We start from the raw sequence: 21,454 nt of genomic DNA, 5'->3' as shown, positions 1-21,454 counted from the left end.
TTTCAGGTCATTTCTTGTCCATTTTAACTATAGCCTACAGAGTAAACACATACAAGAAATAAAATGTCAACCTCAATTTGAACAGAAAAGATTAGGTACCGCTGTTTTGCCAAGGCTGCAATGTAACTTCTATTCACGGATGCAAACCCACTACTGAGCAGCACGGGGGCTTTGACCTGCTCCGTTTCCGACCTGGGCCCGTACACCCCTCCTTAGACGACCTGGTGGTCCAAGGCTCCCCCAGAACCACCATAACGATACCGAACTTAGCATGGACACCCGTTCAACATAGTCCGGTACAGTGCAGAGCTCCTGAGCTCAATCGAACCGCCAACCTCAGCCTCCCAGTGACTTGGATTAGAGGCACGCACCACCGTGCCCAGCGGAATTCTACTGGAAGGAATTGAGTGACATCGCCGACGCAGCCCTGCCGTCATATCTGAGGCAAGTAAACAAACAAGATTTCAAAGAAAATGGACATCTAGAGGGGATTTAGTTAGCCTACTGCAGAGGTTTTGGCTACCTTTTTCTCCTTAAAAAAGTGTTTCAGGTCATTTCTTATCCGATTTAACTATAGCCTACATAGTAAACACATACAAGAAATAAAATGTCAACCTCAATTTGAACAGAAAAGATTAGGTACCGCTGTTTTGCCGAGGCTGCACTGTAACGTCTATTCACGGATGCAAACCCACTACTGAGCGGCACGGGGGCTATGACCTGCTCCGTTCCCGACCTGGGCCCGTACACCCCTCCTTAGAAGACCTGGTGTTCCAAGGCTCCCCCAGAACCACCATATCGATACCAAACTTAGCATGGACACCCGTTCAACATAGTCCGGTACAGTGCAGAGCTCCTCAGCTCAATCGAACCGCCAACTTCAGCCTCCCAGTGACTTGGATTAGAGACACGCGCCACCGTACCCGGCGGGGTACTTCTGGAAGGAATTGAGTGACATCGCCGACACAGCCCTGCCGTCATATCTGAGGCAAGTAAACAATCAAGATTTTAAAGAAAATGGACGTCTAGAGGGGATTTAGTTAGCCTACTGCAGAGGTATAGGCTAACTTTTTCTCTTTAGAAAAGTGTTTCAGGTCATTTCTTGTCCAATTTAAAGCCACAGGCACACAAACACGCACACACACAGGGGGCCATCCATAAATCTGTGAAAACGGAAATCAAATCCAATTTGTTCAATTGAGCATTTTAGAAGGAAAAACACAGCTCGAAATCAGTATGCTGAATCAAACGAAACCATCATTTTGGACAAGAATATGAATGAACAGTATTGCATACTTAAGGCACAAACTGAAATGAGATTAGAGTAAATTTAAGGCACAAACTGAATAGATTCAAGTAACTGAAGCACAGCAGCAAAAAGTACAAGTACTGGTGGGCTTGCATATCTACAGAACTCCACTTGCAGCGCATGGGCCTGCCTCATCAACAAAAATATATTTAGTGTAAGACGGAAATACAGTATGTCTAAAACATTTCCAGTTAACATAACACATAAGCCCACCTACTGCATCACTCAGTCATTCTTGTTCAAAAAATTGTGCATATCTACGTGCTCGGGGGCATAGGCGGATGCGGAAGCGATTTACAATCAAGGCCACCGTGGAAAAGACTTGTCTGGAACGGAGGTTGCCGGTATAGCAAAGTATTCCAAGTATTGAATGGCATTAGTATACACGTTTAATGAACAATATGTTATTAATATAGCTAATGAATATATTGAATGAACTTAAGGCAAAAATGTAAAAAAATCTCAAAGTCAACTACCCACACCGTTTCGAATAATCAAATATTCGAATTACCGTGCCCATCCCTAGTGCTTACGGTGTATGGGTTTGCGTGTGCTGTGTGTGTGTGTGAGCTGCAGGCTGCTTGGCACATGCGCACATGACCAACTTGAGTAACTGGTGTGACAGGCCTGCTATTATAGTGGTAAGATTAGCATCTGACTGGAAGTGTTCAGAAACGTATTATCCTTCCAGGCTGTTGGACTGCAAAACTAAATTAACAGCATATGGAATATTTGAACTGAAATTATCATTTACTAAGCTGAAACGTTAAATAATGGCATTAGCTAGACAGAATTTTTTTCTGAGAAGACCAGCTCGCTGCCATTCATGCATGTGATTTTAACTGTGGCTGAGTAGGGGAGGTTGATGTCTGCTCGTCCCACTGTCAAATCAACGCTCACGGTCTTTCGTGCTGGGACCGTCACATTGACCTCATCTGATTCTCTGAGGAGTTCATTGTGGACAACAGCATTGCTCCCGTGGTCAAGCTAAATCCACCAGACCCCCCCACCAGTTTCGGGTAGTGATGTTATGGTTTGCGTCGAGGCATCGGGGCGTGTGTCGAGTACCTCGGCTCCTCCCCCAGCGAAGCTCCGTATCGAGTAGGATTTACATAGGCGAAATGACGTAGAGTGTGACGTTCGAGGCTTCATCTCGGGCTGTTCCGCGATATGGGTTCACAATTGGCACATTTTTACAAAAAGAAGACCCTACCCAGTTCCAAGATCACTTTTATGGCTATGTAATTAATCACACTCATTCTCAGTCATCATGCAGTTCTATTATTACAATTATTAGTAGGCTACTGTAGTTATAAGACAATCTATTTTGCCCGGGATGACTTAAAATCTTTGTCAAATGATTTCTTCTCTACCATGAGCTCGGGAGATATTTATGAACGGCACACTCACACGTATCACTGAAATGACTTTAATTCTTAAACGTTTTGATGTTGTACGAAGCAAACATCACATCATCACAGGAAACTCTTTCTTTCATCATAATTTCATTCACCACTAGGTGTCCCTAGTGGTGATTTGTAGCTTCGAGGTCGAACCGCTTTGATGGTTCATCTGGCTGCGAGGCTTTGACGTTTCATGAGGCATCATCACGGCACCACTACATCTCACCACTCTGATCATGATCCCTACCGCCAGGCTCCACTAGAGAGCATGGAACGGTATAGAGTGACGTTCAAAAATAGTGATCATAAGGGCCAATACGGGTACCACGCACAACTACACAATATTTACTAAGTAAAATAAACATACTAACGGCGTAACAAATTGCCAACGACTCAGAATAATAAATAATTGTTATTTTGTACAATATCTAGCCTACATCTAACCACTCTGATCATGATCCCAACCTCCAGGCTCCACTAGAGAGCATGGAACGGTCATCAATGGCAAGGAGCGGATGAAATGCATCATCGCTCACTGCCCGCTTCTTGCTCAGAAGGGAACATCTGTTCTCTTCATCGTGGTTAACGTAACCGATCACTTTCGTACGATAATTCTCAAGTCAAAGACTATAGAAATGATCCCTGAAAGTATGATCTTAGTGCTGAAACGGGCGCGGACGGGCACCAATTCATGGGGTAGTCCTTCTCACTGGTGGTTGTGAGGTAGAACTTTCACAAAATTTCAGCTCATGTAAAAATAACAGATGGCACTGATACAAATCTTAGTTCATTGAAACTGAACTCAAACATCGGTATAGAGTGACGTTCAAAACTAGTGATCATGAGGGCCAATACGGGTACCACGCACAACTACGTTAACGGAGTGATATGATAAAGAGATATAGAGATAAATAGTCCCCACATCTCTTTGTGATACACGGGGGTCCGTTGACAAAAGTACCACCCCGCCTGTCGGAATTCAACTCAATCCCCACTGCTTTAGTTCAACTCACATCCGACCTCTCTGTTTATTGATGTTATTCAAAATCCTACCAAGTATTAAACACAGGAAATTCATGTGCATAGTCTACTGCTATATTGTGCCGTTATTGTACAGACATTCCAGATTCAGCGTGTGCAAATGACTTGATACTGTCTACAATATGATAACTTGCACAATGCACATAGAGTGAATTAACAATTTATACTACTTGATATGGCCATCACTCGCATCACATCAAAAGTGAAACATTATTTTATATATTATATACACCTGAGCAGTTACACCAGCAATGCAGATAACTTCAAACGGTTTACAAGAGCCTACACTACATCAGTATTTTTGATTGCCTACACAATATTTACTAAGTAAAATAAACATACTAACTGCGTAACAAATTGCCATCGACTCAGAATAATAAATAATTGTTATTTTGTACAATATCTAGCCTACATCTAACCACTCTGATCATGATCCCTACCTCCAGGCTCCACTAGAGAGCATGGAACGGTCATCAATGGCAAGGAGCAGTTGAAATGCATTATCACTCACTACCCGCTTCGCGCTCAGAAGGGAAATCAGTTCTCTTCATCGTGGTTAGAGTAACCGATCACTTTCGTACGCTATTTCTCAATTCAAAGACTATAGAAATGATCCCTGAAAGTATGATCTTAGTGTTGAAACGGGCGCGGACGGGCACCAATTCATGGGGTAGTCCTTCTCACTGGTGGTTGTGAGGTTGAACTTTCACAAAATTTCAGCTCATGTAAAAATAACAGATGGCACTGATACAAATCTTAGTTCATTGAAACTGAACTCAAACATCGGTATAGAGTGACGTTCAAAACTAGTGATCATGAGGGCCAATACGGGTACCACGCACAACTACGTTAACGGAGTGATATGATAAAGAGATATAGAGATAAAAAGTCCTCACATCTCTTTGCGAGACACGGGGGTCCGTTGACGAAAGTACCACCCCGCCTGTCAGAATTCAACTCAATCCCCACTGCTTTAGTTCAACTCACATCCGACCTCTCTTTTTATTTATGTTATTCAAAATCCTACCAAGTATTAAACACAGGAAATTCATGTGCATAGGCTACTGCTATATTGTGCCGTTATTGTACAGACATTCCAGATTCAGCGTGTGCAAATGACTTGATACTGTCTACAATATGATAACCTGCACAATGCACATAGAGTGAATTAACAATTTATACTACTTGATATGGCCATCACTCGCATCACATCAAAAGTGAAACATTATTTTATATATTATATACACCTGAGCAGTTACACCAGCAATGCAGGTAACTTCAAACGGTTTACAAGAGCCTATACTGCATCAGTATTTTTGATTGCCTACACAATATTTACTAAGTAAAATAAACATACTAACGGCGTAACAAATTGCCAACGACTCAGAATAATGACTAATTGTTATTTTGTACAATATCTAGCCTACATCTAACCACTCTGATCATGATCCCTACCTCCAGGCTCCACTAGAGAGCATGGAACGGTCATCAATGGCAAGGAGCGGATGAAATGCATCATCACTCACTGCCCGCTTCGCGCTCAGAAGGGAACATCAGTTCTCTTCATCGTGGTTAGAGTAACCGATCACTTTCGTACGATATTTCTCAAGTCAAAGACTATAGAAATGATCCCTGAAAGTATGATCTTAGTGTTGAAACGGGCGCGGACGGGCACCAATTCATGGGGTAGTCCTTCTCACTGGTGGTTGTGAGGTAGAACTTTCACAATATTTCAGCTCATGTAAAAATAACGGATGGCACTGATACAAATCTTAGTTCATTGAAACTGAACTCAAACATCGGTATAGAGTGACGTTCAATACTAGTGATCATAAGGGCCAATACGGGTACCACGCACAACTACGTTAACGGAGTGATATGATAAAGAGATATAGAGATAAATAGTCCCCACATCTCTTTGCGAGACACGGGGGTCCATTGACGAAAGTACCACCCCGCCTGTCGGAATTCAACTCAATCCCCACTGCTTTAGTTCAACTCACATCCGACCTCTCGGTTTATTGATGTTATTCAAAATCCTACCAAGTATTAAACACAGGAAATTCATGTGCATAGTCTGTTGCTATATTGTGCCGTTATTGTACAGTCATTCCAGATTCAGCGTGTTGTGGCAACCCGGCCCAGGCCAATTAAGGATATTGAGAGCACCTGAGGAACAAGTGGAGAAGCAGGGCTTAAATAGCCTGCTTCTCCACTCAGTCGGGGCTCTCCCATCCCGGGAGCTCCTGCAAGGAGAGACCGGTCCTCGTGGGTGACGGGTTTCCACCCACGAAGAAGGGGGACCGCTGATTCCTCCCGAGGTTTAAGTTATTTGTGTTTGGAGAGACTTTATGTTTTGTAATAAACCTGTAATAAACCTTCGTTGGCTTTCACCAACGAAATGGTGTCCTGTTTGGGAGGAGTTGGTGCGCTCAACGTGCCGGGTTGCCACATATGGTGGAGGATGCGGGCAACTCGACCGAGCTACGGGCCATTTTGGGTGGGAGCGCCCACCTCAAGCCACCCCCAAACCGGAGCCGGCGCAGCCGGGGCCGACGCAGCCGGGGCCGACGCAGCAGAGACGATGCCGCCAGAGACGACACGCCGCCAGAGACGACGCAGCCCGAGACGAGGCTGCGGGAGACGAGGCCGCGGGAGACGAGGCAGCTGAGACGAGACTGCGGGAGACTAGGCTGCGAAACGAGCCACGCCGGCAGCAGAAGCAGCCATGCTGCGCGCCGGACGCTGCCACCTCCGAAAGGCCACCCGAGGCTTAAGCAAAGGGTGGAGGAGTGTGGCAACCCGGCCCAAGCCAATTAAGGATATTGAGAGCACCTGAGGAACAAGTGGAGAAGCAGGGCTTAAATAGCCTGCTTCTCCACTCATTCGGGGCTCTCCCATCCCGGGAGCTCCTGCAAGGAGAGACCGGTCCTCGTGGGTGACGGGTTTCCACCCACGAAGAAGGGGGACCGCTGATTCCTCCCGAGGTTTAAGTTATTTGTGTTTGGAGAGACTTTATGTTCTGTAATAAACCTGCCTGTTTTGGCTTTCACCAACGAAATGGTGTCCTGTTTGGGAGGAGTTGGTGCGCTCAACGTGCCGGGTTGCCACAGTGTGCAAATTACTTGATACTGTCTACAATATGATAACTTGCACAATGCACATAGAGTGAATTAACAATTTATACTACTTGATATGGCCATCACTCGCATCACATCAAAAGTGAAACATTATTTTATATATTATATACACCTGAGCAGTTACACCAGCAATGCAGGTAACTTCAAACGGTTTACAAGAGCCTACACTGCATCAGTATTTTTGATTGCCTACACAAAATTTACTAAGTAAAATAAACATACTAACGGCGTAACAATTTGCCAACGACTCAGAATAATGACTAATTGTTATTTTGTACAATATCTAGCCTACATCTAACCACTCTGATCATGATCCCTACCTCCAGGCTCCACTAGAGAGCATGGAACGGTCATCAATGGCAAGGAGCGGATGAAATGCATCATCACTCACTGCCCGCTTCGCGCTCAGAAGGGAACATCAGTTCTCTTCATCGTGGTAAGAGTAACCTATCACTTTCGTACGATATTTCTCAAGTCAAAGACTATAGAAATGATCCCTGAAAGTAGGATCTTAGTGTTAAAACGGGCGCGGACGGGCACCAATTCACGGAGTAGTCCTTCTCACTGGTGGTTGTGAGGTAGAACTTTCACAATATTTCAGCTCATGTAAAAATAACGGATGGCACTTATACAAATCTTAGTTTATTGAAACTTAACTCAAACATCGGTATAGAGTGACGTTCAAAACTAGTGATCATAAGGACCAATACGGGTACCACGCACAACTACGTTAACGGAGTGATATGATAAAGAGATATAGAGATAAATAGTCCCTACATCTCTTTGCGAGACACGGGGGTCCGTTGACGAAAGTACCACCCCGCCTGTCGGAATTCAACTCAATCCCCACTGCTTTAGTTCAACTCACATCCGACCTCTCTGTTTATTTATGTTATTCAAAATCCTACCAAGTATTGAACACAGGAAATTCATGTGCATAGGCTACTGCTATATTGTGCCGTTATTGTACAGACATTCCAGATTCAGCGTGTGCAAATGACTTCGTACTGTCTACAATATGATAACCTGCCCAACGCACGTAGAGTGAATCAACAATTTATACTACTTGATATGGCCATCAATCGCATCACATCAAAAGTGAAACATTATTTTACATATTATATACACCTGAGCAATTACACCAGCAATGCAGGTAACTTCAAACGGTTTACAAGAGCCTACACTACATCAGTATTTTTGATTGCCTACACAATATTTACTAAGTAAAAATAAACATACTAACGGCGTAACAAATTGCCAACGACACAGAATATTAACTATTTGTTATTTTGTACAATATCTAGCCTACAACTAACCACTCTGATCATGATCCCTACCTCCAGGCTCCACTAGAGAGCATGGAACAGTCATCAATGGCAAGGAGCGGATGAATTGCATCATCACTCACTGCCCGCTTCGCGCTCAGAAGTGAACATCAGTTCTCTTCATCGTGGTTAGAATAACCGATCACTTTCGTACGATATTTCTCAAGTCAAAGCCTATAGAAATGATCCCTGAAAGTATGATCTTAGTGTTGAAACGGGCGCGGACGGGCACCAATTCACGGAGTAGTCCTTCTCACTGGTGGTTGTGAGGTAGAACTTTCACAATATTTCAGCTCATGTAAAAATAACGGATGGCACTGATACAAATCTTAGTTCATTGAAACTGAACTCAAACATCGGTATAGAGTGACGTTCAAAACTAGTGATCATAAGGGCCAATACGGGTACCACGCACAACTACGTTAACGGAGTGATATGATAAAGAGATATAGAGATAAATAGTCCCCACATCTCTTTGCGAGACACGGGGGTCCGTTGACGAAAGTACCACCCCGCCTGTCGGAATTCAACTCAATCCCCACTGCTTTAGTTCAACTCACATCCGACCTCTCTGTTTATTTATGTTATTCAAAATCCTACCAAGTATTAAACACAGGAAATTCATGTGCATAGGCTACTGCTATATTGTGCCGTTATTGTACATACATTCCAGATTCAGCGTGTGCAAATGACTTCGTACTGTCTACAATATGATAACCTGCCCAACGCACATAGAGTGAATTAAAAATGTATACTACTTGATATGGCCATCAATCGCATCATATCAAAAGTGAAACATTATTTTATATATTATATACACCTGGGCCTCGTTTCCCGAAAGTGGATTGTGAAGTGCGTCGAAAGGGCATCGTAGAGTTTTCACCGCGTTTCCCGAAAGCATCGTTGGTAACGAACGTCTTGAAAACGCTCGTAGCTAACGAGTACTCCAGGGGTACTCGTAGGTACTCGTAGGACGCTAAGAGCATCGTCAGCCTACTATAGCCTCAGTGGCGTCATCATCGGACATTCCGTGTATTGGATGTGTTTTATTAAAACGCATTGCGCCTTTATGTTCTTAGTTTGGTGATTAATAAAGATTATTAATTTATTTATTAATAAAGATGTTAAAATGGCCAAAATAAAACGGGACAGTCCAGAAAAAGTTTGCGCAGGCAGGGCACTCAAAATGTGTGAGAGAAAGTGGGGGGATTTGTGCAGACTGTGACACAGGCTACTCATAAAACATAGCCTAAAATAACCCCAAAAATTAAAAATTAAACATATAATGAATGAAAGAAAAAAAAAAAGAAAAAAATTAAAGGCAAAAGGAGGGGGGGGGGGGGGGGGGGGGGGTTAAAAAAAAGACGCGATCACTCTTCGGCGTGATTCCACACCAGCATCGTAATCCGGGAGGCCATCCCGAAACGGATCTTCCTAGTCCTCGTCCTCGTCCTCGTCCGGTTCACCAAACGCCACCCCAGTCTTGGCTGCAATGTTGTGCAACATTGCTGTCACGCAGATCACAGCGCACGACTTGGCTGGCGCAAACTGGAGCCCTCCGCCGGACTTGTGGAGGCATCGGAAGCGCAACTTCCACCTGCCGATCGTGCGCTCGACAATGCACCGGGCCAGACGGTGGGCTTCGGTGTACCGTTCCTCGTGGACGTCTCCGGGTTTAGCCTGTGGGGTGAACAGGTGAGGCCTAAGCGGATAGCCACTGTCTCCGAGGAGCCGCCACTCTCCCCTGGATGCTGCAGCCAGCTGTCCGATGGAGGACTCGCGGAACACGAAGGAGTCGTGACTCATGAGTGCTTCCAGGCCATCTCGCTACGACATCCAGCTGTGGAAACGGACGTGTCGCGGTACGAGACGAAGGAGGCTGTCACTGCCTGGACCGATCTGCACACTGACACCTTGCACAGGCCCTGGCCATCTCCTATCACCTGCAGGAAGCTCCCTGTGGCGTAGAATCGGAGGGCGGCTAAGAGCTGCACTTGTGGTGTGAGCGCAAAGCTCCTCCTTGTAGCACGTCTGAGGTCTTGCCTGATCGCCCCAAGCAGCTGTTTGATGGCCTCCCTCGGCAGCCTGTAGTGCTGTATGACTGCGCGTTTCTAGAGGCCTTACCCTTTTTCCAGAGGGTCTTTTATAGCCAATCAAATGATCAATCAAGGAAACTTTATGCGGAATCTGATTAAGTCGGCTCTCTTTGCTGTGCAAAGCATGTTTCAGAAATCAGACCATTAAGATAAATGTAGATGTCACACAAGCTATTTTAAATTTTTTGGCATATGGAATTATTTCAGGGGGGAAATGCCGTGAAACGCACAGTGCATTCAGGATTAGGACTGATATATGTCGGCTTGAGCCGAATCAATTGTGTTTTAATGTCTTTAGCATTCATATAATTGCAGTCTATTTTTTTCGTAGGCTACTCTGCTGTTGTCCTTGATGGGGAGATATTTTAACCCTTTTTAACACAATTTTCCTGCGACATTCCTGCGTCTCCCCCTCCTACGGAGCCCATTTCAGCACCGTGTCGGTAGACAGTTACAATCCTACGACGTCGTGAGTGCAGCGAATGCGCGTTCACGTTAAGAGGAGTTTCGGGAAATGCGACAAAGAAATTATCGATGGTTCGAAAGATCCATCGGGAGAATGATCTTACGAGCGAAGATCCATCGATATCGGGAAACGGGGCCCAGAGCAATTACACCAGCAATGCAGGTAACTTCAAACGGTTTACAAGAGCCTACACTACATCAGTATTTTTGATTGCCTACACAATATTTACTAAGTAAAATAAACATACTAACGGCGTAACAAATTGCCAACGACTCAGAATAATAAATAATTGTTATTTTGTACAATATCTAGCCTACATCTAACCACTCTGATCATGATCCCTACCTCCAGGCTCCACTAGAGAGCATGGTACAGTCATCAATGGCAAGGAGCGGATGAAATGCATCATCACTCAATGCCCGCTTCACACTCAGAAGGGAACATCAGTTCTCTTCATCGTGGTTAGAGTAACCGATCACTTTCGTACGCTATTTCTCAAGTCAAAGACTATAGAAATGATCCCTGAAAGTATAATCTTAGTGTTGAAACGGGCGCGGACGGGCTCCAATTCACGGAGTAATCCTTCTCACTGGTGGTTTTGAGGTAGAACTTTCACAATACTTCAGCTCATGTAAAGATAACGGATGGCACTGATACAAATCTTAGTTCATTGAAACTGAACTCAAACATCGGTATAGAGTGACGTTCAAAACTAGTGATCATAAGGGCCAATACGGGTACCACGCACAACTACGTTAACGGAGTGATATGATAAAGAGATATAGAGATTAATAGTCCCCACATCTCTTTGCGAGACACGGGGGTCCGTTGACGAAAGTACCACCCCGCCTGTCGGAATTCAACTCAATCCCCACTGCTTTAGTTCAACTCACATCCGACCTCTCTGTTTATTTATGTCATTCAAAATCATACCAAGTATTAAACACAGGAAATTCATGTGCATAGGCTACTGCTATATTGTGCCGTTATTGTACAGACATTCCAGATTCAGCGTGTGCAAATTACTTTGTACTGTCTACAATATGATAACCTGCCCAACGCACATAGGCAAGGCAAGGCAAGGCAACTTTATTTATATAGCACTTTTCATACACAAGGCAGACTCAAAGTGCTTCACATATAAACATTGTTATACATTAAAATAAAATAATAGATAAGTAAAAGAAAACATATGCGAAGAAATAGAAAGTTAAAAAGGCTTTTTAGTAGAAAATAAAGGGAAAGTTAAAAAGGCATTTTAGTAAAATAAAGCTAAAGTATTTAAGATTTAGCAGAAAGCTAAAGCAAACATAAAAGTCTTCAATCTTGTTTTGAAGGTGCTCAGAGTTGGGGCAAGTCTTAAATCCTCAGGGAGTTTATTCCAGCTATTTGTTGCATAGTAACTAAATCCTGCTTTCCCATGTTTCGTGTTTACTCGGGGGATAATTAACAGATTGGTCTCAGAAGATCTTAGTGTTCTAGAAGGCTTATGTAGTGTAAGCATATCAGTTAAATATTTTGGGCCTAAACCATGTAGGGATTTATAGGTTAGCAACATGATTTTAAAATCAATTCTCTGACCTACAGGAAGCCAATGTAACGATTTAAGAATTGGTGTAATATGTTCAAATTTTTTGGTCTTTGTTAATACTCTAGCAGCAGCATTCTGAACAAGCTGAATCTTCGTTAGAGTTTGTTTTGGGAGACCTGTAAGGAGACCATTGCAGTAATCAAGCTTACTTGTGATAAAGGCATGTACAAGTTTTTGTAAGTCTTCTGAGGACATGAGCCCTCTAAGTCTTGCTACATTTTTAAGGTGATAATATGCAGATTTTGTAACTGATTTGATGTGACTTTCGAAATGTAAATCAGAATCCATGATAACCCCTAGGTTTCTGGCTTTGATTGAGGTGAATCAACAATTTATACTACTTGATATGGCCATCAATCGCATCACATCAAAAGTGAAACATTATTTTATATATTATATACACCTGAGCAATTACATCAGCAATGCAGGTAACTTCAAACGGTTTACAAGAGCCTACACTACATCAGTATTTTTGATGCCTACACAATATTTACTAAGTAAAATAAACATACTAACGGCGTAACAAATTGCCAACGACTCAGAATAATAAATAATTGTTATTTTGTACAATATCTAGCCTACATCTAACCACTCTGATCATGATCCCTACCTCCAGGCTCCACTAGAGAGCATGGTACAGTCATCAATGGCAAGGAGCGGATGAAATGCATCATCACTCACTGCCCGCTTCGCGCTCAGAAGGGAACATCAGTTCTCTTCATCGTGGTTAGAGTAACCGATCACTTTCGTACGATATTTCTCAAGTCAAAGACTATAGAAATGATCCCTGAAAGTATGATCTTAGTGTTGAAACGGGCGCGGACGGGCACCAATTCACGGAGTAGTCCTTCTCACTGGTGGTTGTGAGGTAGAGCTTTCACAATATTTCAGCTCATGTAAAAATAACGGATGGCACTGATACAAATCTTAGTTCATTGAAACTGAACTCAAACATCGGTAAAGAGTGACGTTCAAAACTAGTGATCATGAGGGCCAATACGGGTACCACGCACAACTACGTTAACGGAGTGATATGATAAAGAGATATAGAGATAAATAGTCCCCACGTCTCTTTGCAAGACACGGGGGTCCGTTGACGAAAGTACCACCCCGCCTGTCGGAATTCAACTCAATCCCCACTGCTTTAGTTCAACTCACATCCGACCTCTCTGTTTATTTATGTCATTCAAAAAGTATTAAACACACACGGTTTACAAGAGCCTACACTACATCAGTATTTTTGATTGCCACAATATTTACTAAGTAAAATAAACATACTAACGGCGTAACAAATTGCCAACGACTCAGAATAATAAATAATTGTTATTTTGTACAATATCTAGCCTACATCTAACCACTCTGATCATGATCCCTACCTCCAGGCTCCACTAGAGAGCATGGTACAGTCATCAATGGCAAGGAGCGGATGAAATGCATCATCACTCACTGTCCGCTTCGCGCTCAGAAGGGAACATCAGTTCTCTTCATCGTGGTTAGAGTAACCGATCACTTTCGTACGATATTTCTCAAGTCAAAGACTACAGAAATAATCCCTGAAAGTATGATCTTAGTGTTGAAACGGGCGCGGACGGGCACCGATTCACGGAGTAGTCCTTCTCACTGGTGGTTGTGCGGTAGAGCTTTCACAATATTTCAGCTCATGTAAAAATAACGGATGGCACTGATACAAGTCTTAGTTCATTGAAACTGAACTCAAACATCGGTAAAGAGTGACGTTCAAAACTAGTGATCATGAGGGCCAATACGGGTACCACGCACAACTACGTTAACGGAGTGATATGATAAAGAGATATAGAGATAAATAGTCCCCACGTCTCTTTGCAAGACACGGGGGTCCGTTGACGAAAGTACCACCCCGCCTGTCGGAATTCAACTCAATCCCCACTGCTTTAGTTCAACTCACATCCGACCTCTCTGTTTATTTATGTCATTCAAAAAGTATTAAACACACACGGTTTACAAGAGCCTACACTACATCAGTATTTTTGATTGCCACAATATTTACTAAGTAAAATAAACATACTAACGGCGTAACAAATTGCCAACGACTCAGAATAATAACTAATTGTTATTTTGTACAATATCTAGCCTACATCTAACCATGATCCCTACCTCCAGGCTCTACTAGAGAGCATGGTACAGTCATCAATGGCAAGGAGCGGATGAAATGCATCATCACTCACTGCCCGCTTCGCACTCAGCAGAAAACATCAGTTCTCTTCATCGTGGTTAAAGTAACCGATCACTTTCGTACGTTATTTCTCAAGTCAAAGACTATAGAAATGATCCCTGAAAGTATGATCTTAGTGTTGAAACGGGCGCGGACGGGCACCAATTCACGGAGTAGTCCTTCTCACTGGTGGTTGTGAGGTAGAACTTTCACAATATTTCAGCTCATGTAAAAATAACGGATGGCACTGATACAAATCTTAGTTCATTGAAACTGAACTCAAACATCGGTATAGAGTGACGTTCAAAACTAGTGATCATAAGGGCCAATACGGATACCACGCACAACTACGTTAACGGAGTGATATGATAAAGAGATATAGAGATAAATAGTCTCCACATCTCTTTGCGAGACACGGGGGTCCGTTGACGAAAGTACCACCCCGCCTGTCGGAATTCAACTCAATCCCCACTGCTTCAGTTCAACTCACATCCGACCTCTCTGTTTATTTATGTCATTCAAAATCATACCAAGTATTAAACACAGGAAATTCATGTGCATAGGCTACTGCTATATTGTGCCGTTATTGTACAGACATTCCAGATTCAGCGTGTGCAAATTACTTTGTACTGTCTACAATATGATAACCTGCCCAACGCACATAGAGTGAATTAACAATTTATACTACTATATATGGCCATCAATCGCATCACATCAAATGTGAAACATTATTTTATATATTATATACACATGAGCAATTACACCAGCAATGCAGGTAACTTCAAACGGTTTACAAGAGCCTACACTGCATCAGTATTTTTGATTGCCTACACAATATTTACTAAGTAAAATAAACATTCTAACTGTCCGGGAAGCCTAACCCTTGGACGTGGGCATGAAATAAATTGATGCTCAGATGAGGCTTCAACATTCACAAACCGTGCCGGAATACGGTAACTTTTCGAAAAGTTAAACTTTCTCTCTGATGCTGCAGTCAACGGCTCTAAAGGCAGAGCATTAGGAGTCTGAAGAAACCGCATCGCCATTGCAACATTTTTCTCAGAAAGTCTGTTTCAGTAACAGTGATAAAACTGCATAGATGACTATGTTGACAATCATACAGGACAAATGACCACGTAAAAAAAACCAACAGTGGTTTCATTGGCTCTACAACGTTACATCGAGTTGCGACAAGTGTTATGGGATCATGGTATCTGAGAAATTTTTCAAGCGTGCAGTATCGGGCCTTCGTGCCATCTTGAAGAATAATGTGTATGTGTTAATGTGTTATTATGTAAATTACCCTCCGGCTTAAATAATTCTCCCGTCACGGTATTGGGGTTAATGTATGGGTGTGGTCTTTTCGATGAAAAGGATACAGGCAAATCTGTTTAGAGTACATAATTTACATGCAGCTGAATTCCAGTTGTCTTTTTTCGTTGATTCATTCAACGGCTCTAGTCCTTCTCTATTCGATTCTTCATAATTGGTTTGGGATAGCGAGGCGTCCTTGGGGGTTCTGTGTGTTTGGGGTTTGTTCCATAACCAGTTGCTGAGGGGATTTATTTCTGGGTGGGTCAATGCTGGTATGAGCCCCACCTTTACAGATAGTTGAACAGTCAAAAGACAGGCTGAAGAAGGTTCAGATAGGATCTGGAATAGAGTAAATGAAAACAGCTATTTTGGCCCCAGAGGTGTTCAAGGGCAACCACGCACCCCCCTTTCAAGCAAATTAGGGGTGTAGTCATTACTCCTAGACTAGGAGTAATGTCTTCCGTCAGTGGAGGGTCTTTGTTATTCACACGCACATGCACATTCATACAGAGACAGGCAGATTAAGACATACAGAGAGACACACAAACGATGTACACATGTTAAGACCTCTATGTTGCTGGCAAGTTTCAAGTTCCTGCATCCTGCTTACGCCGACTTGCGAGCAAAATGTTCAGCAGTCAAAACACAATTTGTACACATGTGTTCAGGAGGCTGACCTCTATGTGTATGGCAGGTTTCTTTCTGAAGCTGACTTGGGGATGAAAGAATAATGTTTACAAATTAGCAAATATTGCATTTGCCATAACTCTGCCCAATAACACAATAAACACCAATTCAACCTATTTTAACCAGGCAACGTCATATATCTTGTATATCTAAATCATTTTTTGATTTGAAGTTACTAAGATACAGATTTTTTATGTTTTTGGAGGACATTTTCACTGTAAAGCATAATCTATCCCGGCGGACATTACATTTTCAGCATGCAAAATAAGGCATGTAAACCAAGTTTCTGAGTGTTTTGAACATGCCATGGTTTTGAATAAAGTATTTTTTTTGCTTTTTGGACTTTGGCGACATCTAGTGGCCGTGCATGTGTTATTTAAGTATTTTCTGTTTCCTTGCTAATTACTCCTGTCACCTGTGTCTTGTTGTTACTGTCACTTGACCAATTAAGCCATGTATTTAAGCCCTGCTTTTGCCTAAAGCTAAGTCATGTATTTAAGCCCTGCTTTTGCCCAAGCTAAGTCTTGTATAGGACATTGTTATTGATTCTCTGTATTTTGACCGCTTGCCTGCTCTCTGGACTACCCACTTGTATATGCCCCTCTGGTATGACGTTTTGAACTTTTGTCTTTATTGACGAAGATTTACCTGTTTACCTCTGTTGGACTTTTTGACCTTTTTGGATTTTGCCCTCGCTTCAGAATTTTGTGATCTTCTGTGTTTTGGCCCAAAGACTTTGTTATAATAAACAACACTTCAGTTAACCCTCTCTGCACTTGAGTCAATACCCTTCCCCTTTGTTCACTGGGTTTATAGTAGAACTGTGGATTTGCAGATCCGGGCTCGATCCCCAACTCTGACAGAACATATATTTTATGGGAACGGGAATCGGGATTTCCGGCACCAAACTTTTTTGAGACTGCTTACCGGGGCTATGATTATATACAACAAATTCAAAACTATTGACCTGTCCACTGCGGAGATCTAGGCATTACTAATCCGGAATAATAATAATAATACCCAATCGTGCAATTACAATAGGTAACCACAGATACTCTGTGAACACCCAATCAATTCCGATTAACCTATCTGAGAATGAGTGAACTCATACCTCGAGATGGAATTCAGACAAACATATCATAACCTGCTCCTCCTACTACTCCGGAATGGACAACAAATAATCTACAACCCAAAGGCCATTCATTTCTGCAATGAATTGTGTTGCCCTTGTTTGGACTTGTGTGTTTCTTCCTTGTGCCATACGGATTCACAAATCACTGCTTTGCTGACAGAGATGATCCAGAACCAGAGAACTCGGAACCATTAGAAAAGACAGAGGACCAGCGCATTACAGCCCTGTATACAACAGTCGGGCTGTCCGGGGAAGTGCTAGGCAACCGGCAGTGAGTGATAGCCCACATCCAACACCCTGCCTTTGCTTACTCCCTGTGTCTTCCATTGTCTCGTTCTACATTCCTCCATCTCCTCACACTCATCCCTTCTTCGTTCTTCACCTTTATGTGGTGGTGCTGCCCTTTCCTCCCCGTCCTCTACTGGACGTCCTCTTCTACTGCTCTCCTCCCTCCTTTCATATCCCCTTCTCCTATCTCTTCCCCTCCTCCCTCTCTTTTCCTCCCTCCTCTCCTCGCATGTCTCCTCCTCCCCTCTCCCACTCCCTTTCTCCCCTGATTTGCTCCTCCCTCCCATTTTCTCCCCCCCTTTCCAGTCTCCTCTCAAGTTTCTCCTCTCCTCTCCATGGTCCCCTCTCCTCTCATGTCACCTCATCTCCTCTCCTCCCCCTTCCTCTCCCGTCTCATGTCTCCTCCTCTCCTCTCCTCCCCCTTCCTCTCCTCTCAAATCTCCTCCTCTCCTCTACCCTTCCTTTCCTTCCCATCCTCTCCTCTCATGTCTCCTCCTCTCCCCTCATCCCCTTTCGTCTCCTCCTCTCCTCTCCTCCCCTCTCCTCCTCTGCTCTCCTCCCCTTCCTCTCCTCTCATGTCTCCTCCTCTCCTCTCCTCCCCTCTCCTCCTCTGCTCTCCTCCCCTTCCCTCTCCTCTCATGTCTCCTCCTCTCCTCTCCTCCCCTTTCGTCTCCTCTCCTCTCCTCCCCATCCTCTCCTCTCATGTCTCCTCCTCTCCTCTCCTCCCCTTTCCTCCTCTCATCCCCTTTCTTCTCCTCCTCTCCTCTCCTCTCCTCCCCCCTCCACCCCTCGTCCCCTCTCTTGCTCCTCCTCTCCCCGAGAGCGGGGACAGATCCAAGCTCTGTGTGAGTCTGGAGGATGGGGGTGAGGGGTCCGCCATGCTGGGCCCTGGGTGAGGGGGACAGAGACACAGAGGGCCCATTCATGCTGGCACCAGACCTCAGGACCTCGTCACTGGAATGTGTCGTATGGCCGCGGCGGCCCGCACAGACGCACGGAAAGAGACCCACCAGGGACAAAGGATTCAACTTTTAGAGGAATAGAGACATATGGAATCAAAATTAAGGCACAGTTTGATAAAACAAAACAAATGTCCCATCTTAACGTCCAATCTGAGATGAATCAACGAATCTGATTTCATAAACAGGTCCAGTTTAAAAGCAGTTACATTTTTCCTATTTTAATATTAGACATTTAAAAAATATGTCCGAAGATGATAACATTGAAAGTCTCAAATGGCCTCACAATCCCCCATACTAATATTAACTCCCTGATCCTGAGCCCTCCCAAGGTTAGAGGAGACCCCCCAACACCGAGAGGGACCCCTCCCCTTGAGGAAGAACAGTAAGGTGGGATAAGGTCCTGACAAGACAGACATGTTGAGAGAGCAGGAAAATATTTTGTAGTATTGTAGCAAAGAAACAAAGGTTATGTAAGACATGGCACACAGGCTGCCCCTGACCCCCTGCAGAGCTGTCTCTGACTCATCCGCCCCACCCACCCCACCGACATCGCACCCCTCCCACTCCTTACCCCCATCCATCACCCCATTGCCCCCTGCTCCAGTTGAATCATTGCTTTGTCTCGCCCTCAAAGAATGTCTCTATTTTATTTTAGGATCAGAGAGAGAGAGAGGGAGAGAGAGAGAGAGAGAGAGAGAGAGAGAGAGCGGGGGACGAGAGAGAGAGAGAGAGAGAGAGCGGGGGGCGAGAGTGAGACGGGGTTAGATTATAATGGGATTTATGTGTTGATCTGTAGGAAAACAGTGATGTCACATCCTGTTGCTTCTCTCTCTCTCTCTCTCTCTCTCTCTCTCTCTCTCTCTCTCTCTCTCTCTCTCTCTCTCTCTCTCTGTCATCTCTCTCTCTCTCTCTCTCTCTCTCTCTCTCTCTCTCTCTCTCTCTCTCTCTCTCTCTCTCTCTCTCTCTCTCTCTCTCCTCTCTCTCTCTCTCTCTCTCTCTCTCTCTTTGTAGAAAGGACATCCTGTGGGCATGGGGATGAAGGCTGTGATGCCTGGTGTCTCACGTCTCCTTGGCAAACAGGAAGGACCAGAGATCAGCCAGACTGCATGCAGACACACACGGAAAAAATGTCAGTCTGACCTCAATCTCATCCCAATGTAGTCATTCCTATAGCCCTACCCTTTAAATGTATACCTCTATCTCTAATTTAGTACACACACACACACACACACACACACACACACACACACACACGCACGTTTGCAGGCACGCACAAAGAAACACAGAAACCCACGCAAATGCACAACACACACACACTCACATCCTGGGCTGTGCAATCCCACAGACGTTGCGTATGTGTGTTTGTGTGTTTGTGAGGGTGAATGAGTGAGGATGTGTGTGTAAGTGAGAGTGTGTATGTGTGCGTGGGTGGGTGTGCAATCACGCATGTGTTTGTGAGTGAGTGAGAGTGAGTGAGTGGCGTGTGAGTTTGTGTGTGTGTGTTCATGCACGCATGTGTGTGTGTGTGTGTGTGTGTTTCGACATCAGAGCTGCAGTTAACATGTGAATTACAGAGTGTGTCTAAATCCAAGCACAACCACACACAGACACATATCAGCCCAATCACCGTGTGAACATATTTCTGACGCACAAACAATGTATTCTAACCTCCCCACATCTGCTCTGTGTGAACTCCTTATTGCGCTGGCTCTCTTTTAATCCAGTGGGCTGTGCTACTATGACTACTCCCATCCCTTATTGCTACTACTACTGTATGTACAACTACAACGATAACTATAACCTTTTCTGCTGGGGGCAGGACAGGATGGTGGTTAGGGTGAAAAGTCTTGCGCTGTGATCCAATATCCATACTATCCACACTCACTATACTTACTATACTTTGAGTACGTAGGGCGTTGCAATTAAGATCGGGGCGAAAAGAAGTGTACTGAAAGGCCCAGGATGGTGTACTCAAAGTGTGTATCGATGTACACTTTTCACACTCAACGGCAGCCATCTTAGCTACGAAGCGGAAGAGGCGGAGCCTGGGCCAACGTCGGCGACACTGACATCTGAAAATCAGCGCACTTAGCGAGTGCGAATAGTGCATTACGTTGAAGTGTACTCATGGAAGTATGGATATCGGAACACAGCACTGGTTCTTCCAAACACCTTGCCCCTTCCCTCCACCCCCTTCCTCACCCACCCATCATCAACAACCTCCCCCTCATCCACCTCCTCATCCACCTCCCCCTCATCCACCTCCTCATCCACCTCCCCCTCCTCCCTTTTCAGCCCCCTTCACCATCTTCACTCCCTAATCTCACCCCTACCCCTCCCACCCCCCTCCTCCCCCTCTCCAAGCCACCCTCAACCCCCCCCCCCCCCCCTAGACAGGGAGGGCTATATATAGACCTTGAACAACACACTCTGTAGCACTTTCCGTCTTTGTAGTGTTTGTTGGCATGTCTACAACAGTGTGTGTGTGTGTGTGTGTGTACTGTCCTAG

The 21,454-nt window shown here is 44.2% G+C and overlaps 9 non-coding genes across 9 annotated transcripts; all 9 read right to left on the bottom strand.

Moving 5' to 3' along the window:
- Window positions 1–3,154: 3,154 nt before the first annotated feature.
- LOC130376629 (small nucleolar RNA U3) lies at window positions 3,155–3,370 on the bottom strand. The gene has a single exon (XR_008894071.1). It is a non-coding gene; the product is annotated as a small nucleolar RNA U3 (small nucleolar RNA).
- Window positions 3,371–4,170: 800 nt separating this feature from the next.
- Window positions 4,171–4,385, bottom strand: LOC130376707 (small nucleolar RNA U3). Its single transcript, XR_008894077.1, has one exon. It is a non-coding gene; the product is annotated as a small nucleolar RNA U3 (small nucleolar RNA).
- Window positions 4,386–5,185: 800 nt separating this feature from the next.
- Window positions 5,186–5,401, bottom strand: LOC130376485 (small nucleolar RNA U3). Its single transcript, XR_008894058.1, has one exon. It is a non-coding gene; the product is annotated as a small nucleolar RNA U3 (small nucleolar RNA).
- Window positions 5,402–7,190: 1,789 nt separating this feature from the next.
- Window positions 7,191–7,406, bottom strand: LOC130376607 (small nucleolar RNA U3). Its single transcript, XR_008894069.1, has one exon. It is a non-coding gene; the product is annotated as a small nucleolar RNA U3 (small nucleolar RNA).
- An 801-nt stretch (window positions 7,407–8,207) lies between these two features.
- On the bottom strand, window positions 8,208–8,423 carry LOC130376685 (small nucleolar RNA U3). The gene has a single exon (XR_008894075.1). It is a non-coding gene; the product is annotated as a small nucleolar RNA U3 (small nucleolar RNA).
- Window positions 8,424–11,102: 2,679 nt separating this feature from the next.
- On the bottom strand, window positions 11,103–11,318 carry LOC130376618 (small nucleolar RNA U3). Its single transcript, XR_008894070.1, has one exon. It is a non-coding gene; the product is annotated as a small nucleolar RNA U3 (small nucleolar RNA).
- Window positions 11,319–12,958: 1,640 nt separating this feature from the next.
- On the bottom strand, window positions 12,959–13,174 carry LOC130376596 (small nucleolar RNA U3). Its single transcript, XR_008894068.1, has one exon. It is a non-coding gene; the product is annotated as a small nucleolar RNA U3 (small nucleolar RNA).
- A 550-nt stretch (window positions 13,175–13,724) lies between these two features.
- On the bottom strand, window positions 13,725–13,940 carry LOC130376674 (small nucleolar RNA U3). The gene has a single exon (XR_008894074.1). It is a non-coding gene; the product is annotated as a small nucleolar RNA U3 (small nucleolar RNA).
- Window positions 13,941–14,480: 540 nt separating this feature from the next.
- LOC130376718 (small nucleolar RNA U3) lies at window positions 14,481–14,697 on the bottom strand. The gene has a single exon (XR_008894078.1). It is a non-coding gene; the product is annotated as a small nucleolar RNA U3 (small nucleolar RNA).
- Window positions 14,698–21,454: the final 6,757 nt, after the last annotated feature.

The sequence above is a fragment of the Gadus chalcogrammus genome, chromosome 2 (assembly GCF_026213295.1).
Source record: "Gadus chalcogrammus isolate NIFS_2021 chromosome 2, NIFS_Gcha_1.0, whole genome shotgun sequence".
NCBI lineage: Eukaryota > Metazoa > Chordata > Actinopteri > Gadiformes > Gadidae > Gadus > Gadus chalcogrammus.
This window is presented reverse-complemented; position numbering and strand designations above follow the sequence as displayed.